Below are 13,375 nucleotides of genomic sequence, written 5' to 3'. Positions count from 1 at the left end.
TCCACAACACTTGTGTTATTCATTTCTCAGCAGGTATCACCAGAACCCTTGCAGCTAGGGTGTACATCAGCTAATAAGCCTATTGAGACATCACAGAAACCATCACATTGGTCACTTTGCCCTGAACACCTCCAAAGGGAGGCGACCAGGAGGCATCCTAACCAGATGAATCACGTCAGCTGACTCCTTTCAAAGCAGAGGAGTAGTGGCTCTACTCTGAGCTCCCTCCAGATAGCACGACATCACTTCTTTCATTTCTGTTTCTCTCACTCATTATTTCTGAGGTTGATGGAGGAGTGCCCTGATTGGGAATTAAACTACTGTAAACTACTGTCTTTTCACTTTAAAATTAGCTCGACATTATACATATACCCTAACGGATTATACATTGAATTTGTTAGCTTAGCTTATGACTGAGCAGGGAATTTGAGGACCATTGAGGCAGGGATTTGATATCCCTTCTCAGCGAAAAGCAGGAAATGCCTTTTGTTGTCCTTCTTATCTAGCCCCTAGAAGCAGAGCTGTTTACTTGATTATTTTAGTATAATCTGCCTGACTGAACAATAATAAAGTTAGAATGGATCACCTTCACCATGACACTGAGGTATCATCAGTGTAACTATAACGATAAAGCCATGGCACTGTCCATGGTGCTGAAGCTTTGTAATTGTACTTGTCTGTCAGTCCTAAGCCTCAGAGGCAGTTTTGTGTTGCTCTATGAAATCACCATAACTTCTCATTATAACTCGTCAGTTCTACACTATACTGTAGCATGTAGGCTACATAATAGTGTCAAGTGCTGTAGTACCTGGAATTCCTGGGATTTCTGAAAGAGATTAATTCTTTGCTACGTACATTTTAGGCAAAGAGGTACACAAATTCAAGAATTATGTGAGTCACAGTTCTATTAAAACTAAGTCTAGCTTGCTGTAACAGCAGTGTTGTTGGGTCAAGTGAGTGTGTGCTTGTGATGTTTGAAAAAAAAAGGATGTGCGCATTGGGCCTCCCTTGTTAAAAAATAACAAGTTTGAACGCACCTATGGACTGAGGTAATTGTGTCCAAACATCCATCCATCCATTTTCTTTACCGTCAATCCGTTAATCGGGTAGCGGGTGGGCTGGAGCCTATCCCAGCAGTCATCGGGCGAAAGGCGGGGTACACCCTGGACAGGTCGCCAGTCCATCACAGGGCCACATAGAGACAAACAACCATGCACACTCACACTCACTCCTACGGACAATTTGGAGTCACCAATTAACCTGACATGCATGTTTTTGGACGGTGGGAGGAAGCCGGAGTGTGTCCAAACATTTCACTTGTAAATATGTTTCGCTGGCCAAGTGTGAAATGTGACAGCTGCCCACTTTACAATACACACACAATTTTGACGGTGAACTCCAAATCAATGACCGAACATTTCTAGTGACCAGTTACATGCACTTGTTCTTTTAGGCTTTGGGAAGTAGAAGCATTTTTAGACTATTGTCTAATATCATTTTACACGCTCTTGCATTGCTGGGCTACATCTGACAACTGACTGCCTGGTGCATCTCTGCAGTGTTTTCGGTGCAAAACTGAAAGTTCTGATACTGCATAACAGTGCAGGCCTGTCTCAAGGCAATTTGTTCACAACTTACATTGTAGTAAACTGATTTGTCTTGATTGTCAGTACTCATAATGTTGTATTATCATAATGTGTGTAAAAGATGTCTGTCATGGGTTTTCAGATTTACCAAACTTATTATTGTTCCACATTGTCGCATGCGCCAAATTCTCGAGGAGATCATTGGTTAGCAGTTTCAGTGTAATAGCTGAGATTATTCTACACATTCTGATATGCAATATGGAGTATCAGGTTATATGAAGTGCCTTAAAAGGTGATTAGACTACTAAGGGTTTATTTTCATTCCCTGTTAACATCCTTACTGATTAGATTCAAGCATTGGAACAGTTTTGTCTATTGGTGTAAAACATCATGGCTTACCTTAGAATGTAGTGACTCAAGCTCACTGCAGGAGGGACAGCAACACTAAATGGATGTCTTATAATGAAGGAATTATAACAGCATAACCCAATCCCCAGCACAGCTAACTGAGGGCGAATAGCTTCAATTAATATGTGAATATATTCTGTGTGTAAACTTTCATTTTAAATACGTTTGTTCATAATTTACATAGAGAAATGTAAGAAAACATAAGTGTAATGTGCAGATATTAGCTGAGAAACTGAGGTGGTGAGTGTGATGCATCTACTCCCACACATCATATGAACACGTACGAACACCGAATGCCTGGGGCTGTGTGGCTTTTAGGGAGTATCACTTTAGTGTTTACTTGTGTTCTTCGGTCAGGGGTGAGAGGATAAGACGCACCCTGGGGCGGTGCGAACTCCTTCAGTTAATGTTTTGCATCCAACACATTAAGAGCAAGCAGCTTGACGTCATGTCCAAACAGACACAAGGGACTGAAGGGTAATGAATCGGATAAATTACTCTTCACTCAAGAAAGCGAGAAACATTCAGTCATAAAAGTCTCTGAAAGAGTTAGTGAGCAGCAGCATCCCAACCAGTGTAAACATTGCTGAGGTGGCCCAGACCCACCTCTGAGCTGGAAACACAGACATTTGAGAGGTTTGCTGGAAACACTGTTAGGTCAGGAGTATATTGCTTTTTCAGAACTGCCCAAGTTATCCACTTATTTCATCATTTCATGCTGAAACATCCATATTTGGATTTGAGATATCCATCTCATATTAAAAGAAGCTCACACATGCCACAGTTCAGCAAAAGTACAAAACCCCAACCAGGTGTCAGAAACACCAAAGCCAAAACCGAAAACTCTAAAAGAGGAGCAGAACATAAGGTTAATCAAAGCAAGCTGTTCCTCATCTCAGGTTATTGATTATGGCTGATTTGTCTAAGCTTCTGCTGTATCTGAGATGAGCCCCAGGTGTCCTCTGGCACTAGAGCTGTGATGCAGTGGCCACAGACAGCAAGAGCAGCACTTATTCATGAACGAGTAGCCAGGTCATAAGAAGGCTGATCAAGGGCGGTGATGAGTCCAATGGCTTTTTATTTCATGTTAAATTGGTCTTCACTTCTCTTTCTTTTGTTCCTGCCAAATATGGACAAAAAAAGAAGACTGGAAAAAACTTTACGTGACAGCTGCTTCCAGATGTAATCTCAGATATTCCTGGCTGCGACTCGTGGTTCGAAACATCTGATTCTGCTCAGATCAAATGTAGCTCATTAAGAAGCAGGATTAGGGCTTTGTGGACATGGCTTCTACAGAAAGATGATGAAGCTGAGTGTGGAAGGTGTAGGATGGTGCCACAACAAGAGGCTACTGAATATTCTTAGACATTAAAGTAATTCCTGAAGAAGGGCTCTTTTCATTTTCTTCCTGTGGATGTCCAACGCAAGGTTTGGTGCTGATCAAATCAAATCAAACTTTATTCATATGGAACCTTTCATACTTAAAAAGCAACACAAGGTGCCTCACAGAGGCTAGAAATAACAATGATAAAACATACCAACCTTCCCACCCCCATAAATAACCAGAGACACACAAACGTACAAGCTCAGACCCACTGCATCTGTCAGACCGGGCACCCAGACCCAGACAAGAACAATTACTTCTTTTTTTCAGTTATCTAATTTCCACCCTCTGCCAACACTTTGCTTCATTGATGAATGGAAAACTGACCTATGACTTGCATGTTGCCATTCCAACCATCTGTTCCTCAAGCATTCCTGCTTGTGTAAGATTGGATCAACATAGTCTTTCATGTCAATGTCATCTCTGGCTTCACATTAAGAAAACAGTCCCTAGATAACTGGAAAGTACCCAGCTCTGGCACTTAAATGTAAAAAAAAAAATCCATCCTGACAGCAGCACTAAATGATACATCAAAAGAAAGATAAGATTTGGATTTACACCTTAACAAACTAATGCAAATATTTGAAACAAGTAATCATTTAAGCAACATTTCCAATCATTAAGCATGGATATAAGGTTAGAAATTAGGGGAATGAGTGTTCTAAAAGCAGAAATAAAGACTTTAATGTTCCTGCTGAATATAATTGTGTGTTTTGATTAAATTCTGACTCTGAACTATCCGAGTCAGGCTAAAGGCAACAGCTCAGGAGAGGGAAACACTCCTGTTTATGGTGGAGACGTTCATCTGATTGTTTAAGGGGATTTTTTTTTTTTTAATAAAAGGGTTATGAACATTTACACCTTTATGACCAAATTCATATAAAGCAGATGGTTGATACTTTGCTGAAAATACAATATGAGAAGCATAAGATACAACTGATTTCTGAACAAACACTCAGATTTTACTCAGCCTCCACTTCTATACCAGGACTAATTACTTGTGTCTGACTCCCTGGGAGATGGACTGAGGGAGGTCTGCCACCTTTTAGGATCAAGATATCAATCATTCAGAGATGTGAGAAGCGTGGAGGCTGCAGACACATGAGGACAGCCTTTTTTCTTTTTTTTTTTTTAAAAAACAACAACACTGGGTCATTACAGAAAGGGAGGACTGAGGAGACTGTAAGAGGGGTCACACTGTGTGAGGTTTGGGGCATCGGCCTGTGGGCCCCATATTTAAGGTTAAACACCCTCATCAAATTGTGAAAGGAAGAATCAAATTAAATGATGCAAAGTTTTACAGTGCAACTCAGTGAGGTTTCTGTCAGCCTTTCTTGGCTGTGCTGGAGGATGCAGTCACTTTATCATTTTCACCAGAGGCTGACTGATGAGGATGCATTTTTAATCCTACGGTCAGACAATAACAACGAGGAGCATGAATATTCCAGGTAATTCCAGGACCTGCAAATCAACTAAAACGATTTGCTGACTGACTTCTTTTCCACATCATACATGCAAGAGAAAGTAAAGACATCCTTCGATCAAACTAATTTGACAGGTGACCTTTGACCTACATCCGGTTGTTGACATCTGGTCATGTGACCTTTGACATAGATCTGGTTGGTCACATCTGGTTATGTGACCTTTGACATAGATCTGGTTGGTCACATCTGGTCATGTGACCTTTGACATCTAAGGAAGGGGGAGCTTATGGATAGGGTTAGATTGATTACAGCTAAGGTCAGGAGGTTGTGAGAAATATATTAGTTGAATGTTTAAATAAGAGAAAGGGTTAGGGTTAAGTTGTAGAAGCTGTCAACATTTTAAGTCTCGTATGAGTATGGCTCAGGGTGCCGGAAAGTCCTCCTTTTTTTGACAGCTTAAAAGACCGGTCCCTGTAAGGTAAAGATGAGAAAATAATTAGATGTGTGGGGGGTATTCTTAGACCCCATGTTTGAGGGCCAATGGGTGGACAGGGGTGGGGTTTCGAGTAAAGGATAAAACCCTGAGACAGTCCGTGTGTAGAGAACGACTTTGACAAGATGGCCAGGACAAGAAGCAGAGTGAGAGTAGAGGAGAAATCTACGCAGGCACCGGAGAGGATGTGTACTCTGCGGTCTCTCATTTGTGAGACTCCAGTAACGATATTTCAAGATCAGCCCTTGATACCAAATGCTCCCAAGAAAAGGATGGTGTTTCTGTGCAGAACACAGCCACCGCCGGCCGAGTCTCTACAGGAAGAATGGAGCCTGATGGACTGCGGGGCAGATGGGGCTATGTGTTCATGTATGAAACAGGTGACCTCTGTCGGTATCGGCTTGAAGAGTAAGGTGAGAAGCTGGGACCTCTGACCACTGTGGGTGGTCTACTTCCAACGACTAGGGAGTGTTGAAACTAGCGATACCGCGTCATATAGGAGGAGGTAAGGGCTCGGCTGAGGAGGTGTTAACAATGAAAGAAGAACCCGAAGAAATCCCAGCAGCGTCTGCAGCCAAACGTCCGAGACTGGAGAGTCTGAGACTGGAGAGTCCTCTGGATGATGCTGAGCTGGCCTAAACAAAGATGGTTTTCACTGCTGTGTGGCAATCGAAAACAGGCGTTACAGGCCGTTGGTTCTTCCGTGCAAGCCACCAGAAATCTAATGAGAATGAAGATGGGGATCTTTTTGTTCTTGAGTGTTATAACTCTGACTGTGGTGTGTTTAGGACGCTGTTAGCAATACCTCATGCAGCCTGGGTGGAGAAGATGAATGATATAGCGGATCGAGTTTCCATGCTGTTCCGCAGCTGCCAGAACTGGGGGTGAGATTCTAGCAGTCAAGAAAACCCTGGCTGTGTAGACCTGCCTCCACTGAGCACCCTCCTCCTCAACCTCCACCCCCCAGGCGATAACCACACCCCCTTCAGGTTTATAAGGACGCACTCCAGCACAGGTCATACACCGATCAACACGAGGAGCAAGATGGGAACTAGCGTCCAGAAGACGTCGTGCGAGGAGATAACTGACTGTGATCTGGAGAATGCTTCTCCGTCGCTATTGATGCATACATGGAGCCCTTCTGCATCATCCACATCGCCGCAGTTTGGATCACCAGACAGCAAAAGATACTACCGGGAGCCGTATCACCCTCCTTCACCAGCGACTTCGCCTGAGTGTTTCTTCTCCTCCTCCTCCTCTTCTTCTCTCGAGATTGAGTTCTCACCTTCGGCGCCTGATGACTGCTGCTTAACGCTCTACCGGATAGGATCCACTGTGGCTGTAACAGCGGAGGAAGCTGAGTCAAACGAAATGGAGGACTCTCAGCTTCCACCAGGCCAGGGGCCCCCTGCAGACACTCAGGATGCCGGAGGAGAGGGCGAGGACGAATTTGATGGATGGGTCCCCTCAGGCTTTATCAAAGTTGTGAAAACTGCAGTGATACACCTCTTGAATGAGACCATCAAAAAATGTATGATTGAATGTTGCTACGGGTGTACTGTGGACCACCCCAGTATACGGCAACATCAGTGCAAGGATGTGCTCGAGGACGACTTTTTTCATGACCATTACTACACTCTGATGCGGAAACTTTATAATCAACGATTCATTGCTTCCATTCAACATCTTCTAACTGCGCGTAACATTTGTGAGGATGATGGCAGAGTCAGGGCTGTGGCAGAAGCTTACTTGTATGAACTAACTCTGGTGAAACAAATCAACACTTCTATACACGATATGTACGAGCAGTTGATTGGAGAAGATGTAAAGAAACTGCAGAAGCTTCAAACCATGACAAAGTTTTGGGAGGGTTAAAAGAAGGGTGTAACATTCCTTCTTTCCATCAGTTGGATGTGTTTAGACTAATATTGTAATCATGTGATGTTGTTATAACATTTAACTTTTCTTAAACCCTATATTATGAGCATTCCTGCTTTTCTTGATCATGTGTATGTATAATCACACATTAGAGAAAAAATAAAAGGTTGAAATATATTTGCGTTTTGTGTTTTCTGTCATTACAAGCCTGAGTTTGTATAAGGTAAGATGGCTTAAACGAGATTAATGAAAAAGGTTTTCTACGATCCTATCCACCCTGGTAGTTTTGGGGGAGTAGAGAGGTTGCGTAAAGCTGTACAGGATGAAATGGGTAACAAAGTTACGTTCGAAAAAGTGCAGGACAGAGCAAGATGCATATACTCTACATAAACCTACAAGAATACATTTTCCGAGAAACAGAGTTTTTGTCACCAGCCCCTTAAAACAATTCCAAGCAGATCTCTGTGACATGCAGGCCCTGGCTGAGTACAATGACAGGTATAATTATCTGTCATTAACGTGTTTTCAAAAAAGGCCTACGTTCAGAGGTGGTACAGGCTTTTGAATCTGTTTTTAGAGAAAGCGGGACCCCTAAAAAAGTTCAAACTGATGTGGGGAAAGAATATTTTAACAAAAAATTTAAGGCATTATTAGAGAACCACGGAGTTGTGCATTTTGCTACGCCGAGCGAGGTAAAGGCATCTGTGATTGAGAGGTTTAATCGCACGTTAAAAACCAGGATGTGGAGATATTTTACTGCTAATAACACACGTCGATACCGCGACGTCCTGCAGGATCTCGTGGAAAGTTACAACCACAGTTACCACACGAGCATCAAAATGAAGCCTGTAGAGGTGACTCTAGAAAACACCTTTAAAGTTTTTCAGAACCTGTACGGCTCTGCTCGCGATCGACGCTGCAAGGACTCAAGGATAAAGTTAAAAAAAGGAGATATTGTAAGAATATCTAAATTGTGAGGCGTGTTTGACAAGAAATATGAACAAAGTTTTACAGATGAAGTGTTTACAGTGACCGAGCAGCTTGCACGATCTCCCCCTATGTACAAACTCAAAAATTTTGATGGAGAAGCTATTGAAGGTTCCTTTTATGTGGAGGAACTTCAAAAAGTTAAACTGAATAAAGACAAGATGTATCAAGTGGAGAAGATATTAAAACGACGCAACATCAGGGGTGTAAAACAGGTTTTTGTCCGTTGGAAAAACTGGCCTGAGAAATTCAACAGCTGGGTCAGAGCCAGTGACCTTCACGGGGTATAAAAGAACCTTCACTACTCCTAGCCCGCAACATTACACCATGAACCGAACGGTAGAGGATGAGGGGTTTTATATCACCCTGCCCTCCAACGCTAGTCTCAACGTCTTTAAGAATAATACCAGTTCCAGTTTCCGTGTGGATTTAGCCCAGCATATCGATTTGGAAGGTTCGTGGCAGGTTGCCTTGACAGAGATTTCTTATCCGTACACATGGCATAATGCCCCCAGGGACCAGGCTTTTTTTGAATGGAGGAAAGCGGGGCTGGAAAAGTTCTACTGCCAGAATATAGGATGCGGACATTTCAAGGATTTGAATCAGCTCAAAGCCGAGATTGAGGGTCACCTTAGAAAAATAGGTTCTGATATTTATTTAGTCGTGGACACGGTGGAAAATAGACTCATGTATCAGTCAGGTGCTCAGTACCACCTGCGTTTTTATCCACCACTGAGCTACATGCTAGGTGTGGAGTCTGGTAAATGGATCATGTTTGATACAAGGAGGGCCCCCTACCCAATGGATTTAAAAGCAGGTTTCTACCAGCTTTACTGTTACAGCGATGTGGTTGCTCCTCAGATAGTCGGCGATGCTTATGCCCCGCTCTTGCGAACAGTTAGAGTAGAGGGTAAGTTTGGCGATATAATTACGCATACTTTTAACCCTGTCAACTATCTACCTGTAGCAAAGAGGCATATTGAAAACCTCCACATAGAGATTAAAATGGATCAAAACACTCCAGTAAATTTTTTGTGAGACTACACTTCCGACCCGTGATATCACAACGCGTAACGAAATGATGGTCATTCACTCTGATATCACAGAGAGAGTAAGAGGGAATTGTGATTCTGTCTCCCGATAAGCTCTGATCAGAAGTAAATATATATATATATAAACGGGTTGATCACAGACTCATTAGTCACTATCAAGCAAACGTTCAGTCAGAGGTCACCTCAGTGTCTGTGTCTGTGTCAGGAGGAGGACGACAAAACGAAGCAACATGGTTCAGATAAACATGAGGGATGATCCTCACCGCTTCGTAAACTATTACCAAACCAGGTCGGAGGTACCCTGCCTGGTTTTTACGGAGCACCTGTATGTACGGTCGCGGAATAGGCTCTATATTTTCAAAATTATTTCACTTCGTAGCCCCCCCTAGTTAAAAAAGGTTTTGCTATAGCTAAGCCTCATCTGAAAACAGCAGCTACAAGCATTGCCTCAGATGTCATAGGCAAAACCATGAGAAGGATCTCTGGTCCTGCAGAGACGGGAGGACAAGAAGGATCGGGTATTATGGTTCTGTCACGAAGACCAAGAAAGCGGCCACCTGGTGAACGTGTGAGGGGGTCACAAATACTGAGGCTTTTCTTTTAAAAGGGAGCAGAAGGTTTTTAAGTAAATGTGATCCTCTCACAATCTGCCCCTGATAAAAAAAATTCTCCTCTGGTGGTCCAGCCATTTCTCTCAGATAATTTCCTCAAGATGTATTCACCATTTCTGCGATCGCGCTTTGGAAGGGTTTTTAATACCTCCCTCGCCGTTGCATCCAATTCTAACTGATCGGGTTCATGAACACGGTCCGTCTCACAGGAATCTGATTCAGGTATTGGATCCCTAAGACTGTTTCGCTGAAGAGTCACAGTCATCCGCGGCTCCTCCATCTGACCTTGCTTGATTAGGGTGAGGTATCTTTGCAGCAGGGCGTCGTATTTCTTAATTTTTTCATAAGAGGTCATTCCTGACTCGTCGAGTATCGCTCTCATTTTATTATCCAAATCATCCTCCACCGTCTGTCTGATAGAAGTCTCTGACTGACTCAAGTGTTTGAACTGATGAGGTGAGATGAGAAACATCTTTTGTGCTGTCCTGAGCAACATGGTTCTTATCTTCTAACAATTCCAGCCTCTAAATCCCCAATTATGGGTACAAGAGCCGTTAGGATGGGGAGAATAAACCCACCTCGTTGACTTTTGAGAGCCAACTGCTTACGTTTTAAACTGGTTCTCTTATCAGCCAGCAGTCTGATAACTTTCTTTTGCTTTTTCAAACTCCGATACTGGGGAGGGGATAGCTTAATGTTACCCTTTAAAATATTCAGAGCAATCTCACAGAAAGCTTTAAGAAAGTCGGGTGAACAATAGCCGAGAATGTCCTTACGTTTCTGAGGTGTGGCGTGGTACAGAACTCTGAGTAACGGAGCATTCCTTTTTATACGGGCTGACATGATTAATTACTATGCTTTCAGAACATAGACAACTGGCCACTGACTAGGAAGTAAACCCGTTCTCAGTCTGTATTGTTCTGGGCATGAGTGGGTCAGGTCGACGATTAAATACCCGTGCGGCTCTCTGGTGGCGTCCTCAAAACTCTCCAGGAAGAAAGCTTTCTCTGAGGGGAAGATTTGACGGGCTAGTATATTCACCTGCAATCTGTCTCTGGGATTCTTAAACAGCACCAGGTAGTTACTGTTCAGGCTGATGGTGCGACTGTATTTCCCTTGATGAAATACATTTTGAGTCAACATCATAACGCTCATATTTCTGTGATGTCTGTACTGTGTGAAAATTTTTACCACTGAAGCCTGAAAAATAACATCGTCCAGAATAACCGAGTGCTTACGATCAGGAGGGAACCGATTTTCATCTTCAAAAGAATGAGGCAATCCTTCCACAAATTTGATGTTTTTATTCAGCCGCTGCAGTTCAGCGTACAATGGTTGGAAAGAGGTATAAATCCAAACAATATTATCAGGTACATCATCCATCACATGGTTACACTTTTTTAAAACACTTTTAACAAAAAATGATTTCCCACATCCACTGGGCCCCATAATCAGACATGAAAAAGGAGTCTTTAGTCTGGGGTCAAAATCAATCTCCTTCATATCAGAAAATTGTGACATTTTTTTTTTCTCCTCTTAACCACCTTAATACCTTAATAACCGAAAGGCAGAGCTGTCCCGTCAGGAAAAAGGCGTCTCTTGTCATACACCACTCACTTTTTCAGGAATGTCGCATTTTTTAACAGAAACCCCTTTTTATCTCTTCTGATGGTACGCTGAGGGGTCTCGATCACCATTTCTCTGGAGTCATCCAAGGATCCCTCCACTAACTCTTTGACGCTGTCAAAGTTGACCTTCCTGCTGCATTCATGCGTCTGAGTGATGCCTTTAACGCGCATCGATACTTTTTTCTGATTTCTGGTCTGGTAGGCGTAACTCTTGGGTCCTGCTGCAACAAATTCCTGAATTGTGTCACCCCCCATCTCATCGGTCAAATCCCCCAGATAATTTCCCAGTTTCAGAGGAGTCTCACCCTTTTTCACCACATAGATCAGACTGTCTGTGTCTATGTAGAGAATTTTTTCCTGCATTACTTCCAGACAGCTATATAGTTTTAAACGTGCATATGCGGTGGTAAATTCTGCAATGAATACATTGTTTACCTTGTTGGGAGGAGCGATGCACCGTTTGTTGTAAGTCCACTGCAACATGCACATGTCAGGGTTTAGAAAGTGGAAGTAGATGATCTTGTATTTACCAGAGAACATGAAATTAAAAAATTAATTCGGGTCTGTGACGATGGTGGTCTGATGGAGGTCGTTCCTCTGTGCAAATTTCCCCCAGAAACTGTTCAGACACAGTTTAGCCACCTGTCTTTTAGCGGGGTTCACCTCTATTTTGCTGGTATCCAGATGAATACCTTGATGGAGTTTGTAATCTCTGACGTACCTCAACTTACTCTCCTCATCAAGTGCATCTGCGGGATATCCTGAAGCCTCTTGTTTACCCTTAAGAAATGTGTGTATGTAGTCTACAAAGATTGAGCTACTGCTTCTGTCAAAGTGCCACACCTCAGTGATTTTAGCAAGACAATAACCAAGCTTTAACGCCTTGCTAAACTCCCCACTCACCCACACACCTGTTAGTGCTCTCTCCTCATCGCTGTGGTTGCATGCACCTGCCTGGTTATTCATTTCAGCACAGGTGCGACAGAGAGTGAATACAAGTTTTCCGTGAGGTGACTTGTAAGGTAAAACTGGTAAACAACAGCTCTTATGAAACCAAAGTAGCTGTCTGGATCATCAAAATCTTTGCAGATAATTCTGGGATTGCAGAGGGGGTAAGGAAAGCTGCAATTTACATAGGGGTAAAGAGATGGAAAGTCAGCATAGTGCACAGTTTCATCTACCCCCGCAGTGTACCTCAACCTGAGTGTGCAGGTCTGACCACCATACAGTGCTTGTCTGGGAGAGAGAGGTTCAGAGGCGTTGAAGCTCTTGAGAAATTCAAACACCTCCGGATGGGACTTTTTCATCTCAGTCCACTCATGCTCCCACATGACCTGCAGGCGAAAACCATACAGAGACTGAAGCACTCTCTCTCTCTCACGGGTCTCTGCATAGAACTGTTCAAATGGTGCCTTCCTCAGCGGACATGCGTCCTATGGCAGATGGGGCATCCGTGAAAGAAACAGCCGTAAAACTCAAAAGCTACCCTCACACCATCAATTTCCGCATACCCATCTACGTGATAAGGGCCGATTCCCTTTTCCCCTGTGTTTAACGCGTGGCTAATCTCAATCCCTCTGCTAAATGCTAACCACTACAGCCACTGGATGGATGCGTTTGAGAAGGTCTTACTCTGCTGACTGTAATCAACGGGTGAAGGTATAGACAGGGTTTTAGGCTGCAGAAAGTTGGTGGTAAAAACCTTCATACAGGCCGATGCGATCGTGATGCATTTCAGGGGGTCCACGCGCGTCTCGTTAAAGAATTGCTCGCGGAATTTGACACACCCCCTGAAGAGTATGTCAACATCATTTTTACAGTAAAGCATGCTCTGTTCACGAAAGTTAAAGGTGCCTTTACACACTCCTCCGTACCATCTGTAGAACTCTCCCTGCTCACTGGGGCTCATGAGTTCTACAGAGTA

The sequence above is a fragment of the Leuresthes tenuis genome, unplaced genomic scaffold (genome assembly GCF_036924035.1).
Source record: "Leuresthes tenuis unplaced genomic scaffold, fLeuTen1.0.hap1 SCAF_1, whole genome shotgun sequence".
NCBI lineage: Eukaryota > Metazoa > Chordata > Actinopteri > Atheriniformes > Atherinopsidae > Leuresthes > Leuresthes tenuis.
Note: the sequence above shows the minus strand (reverse complement) of the source record.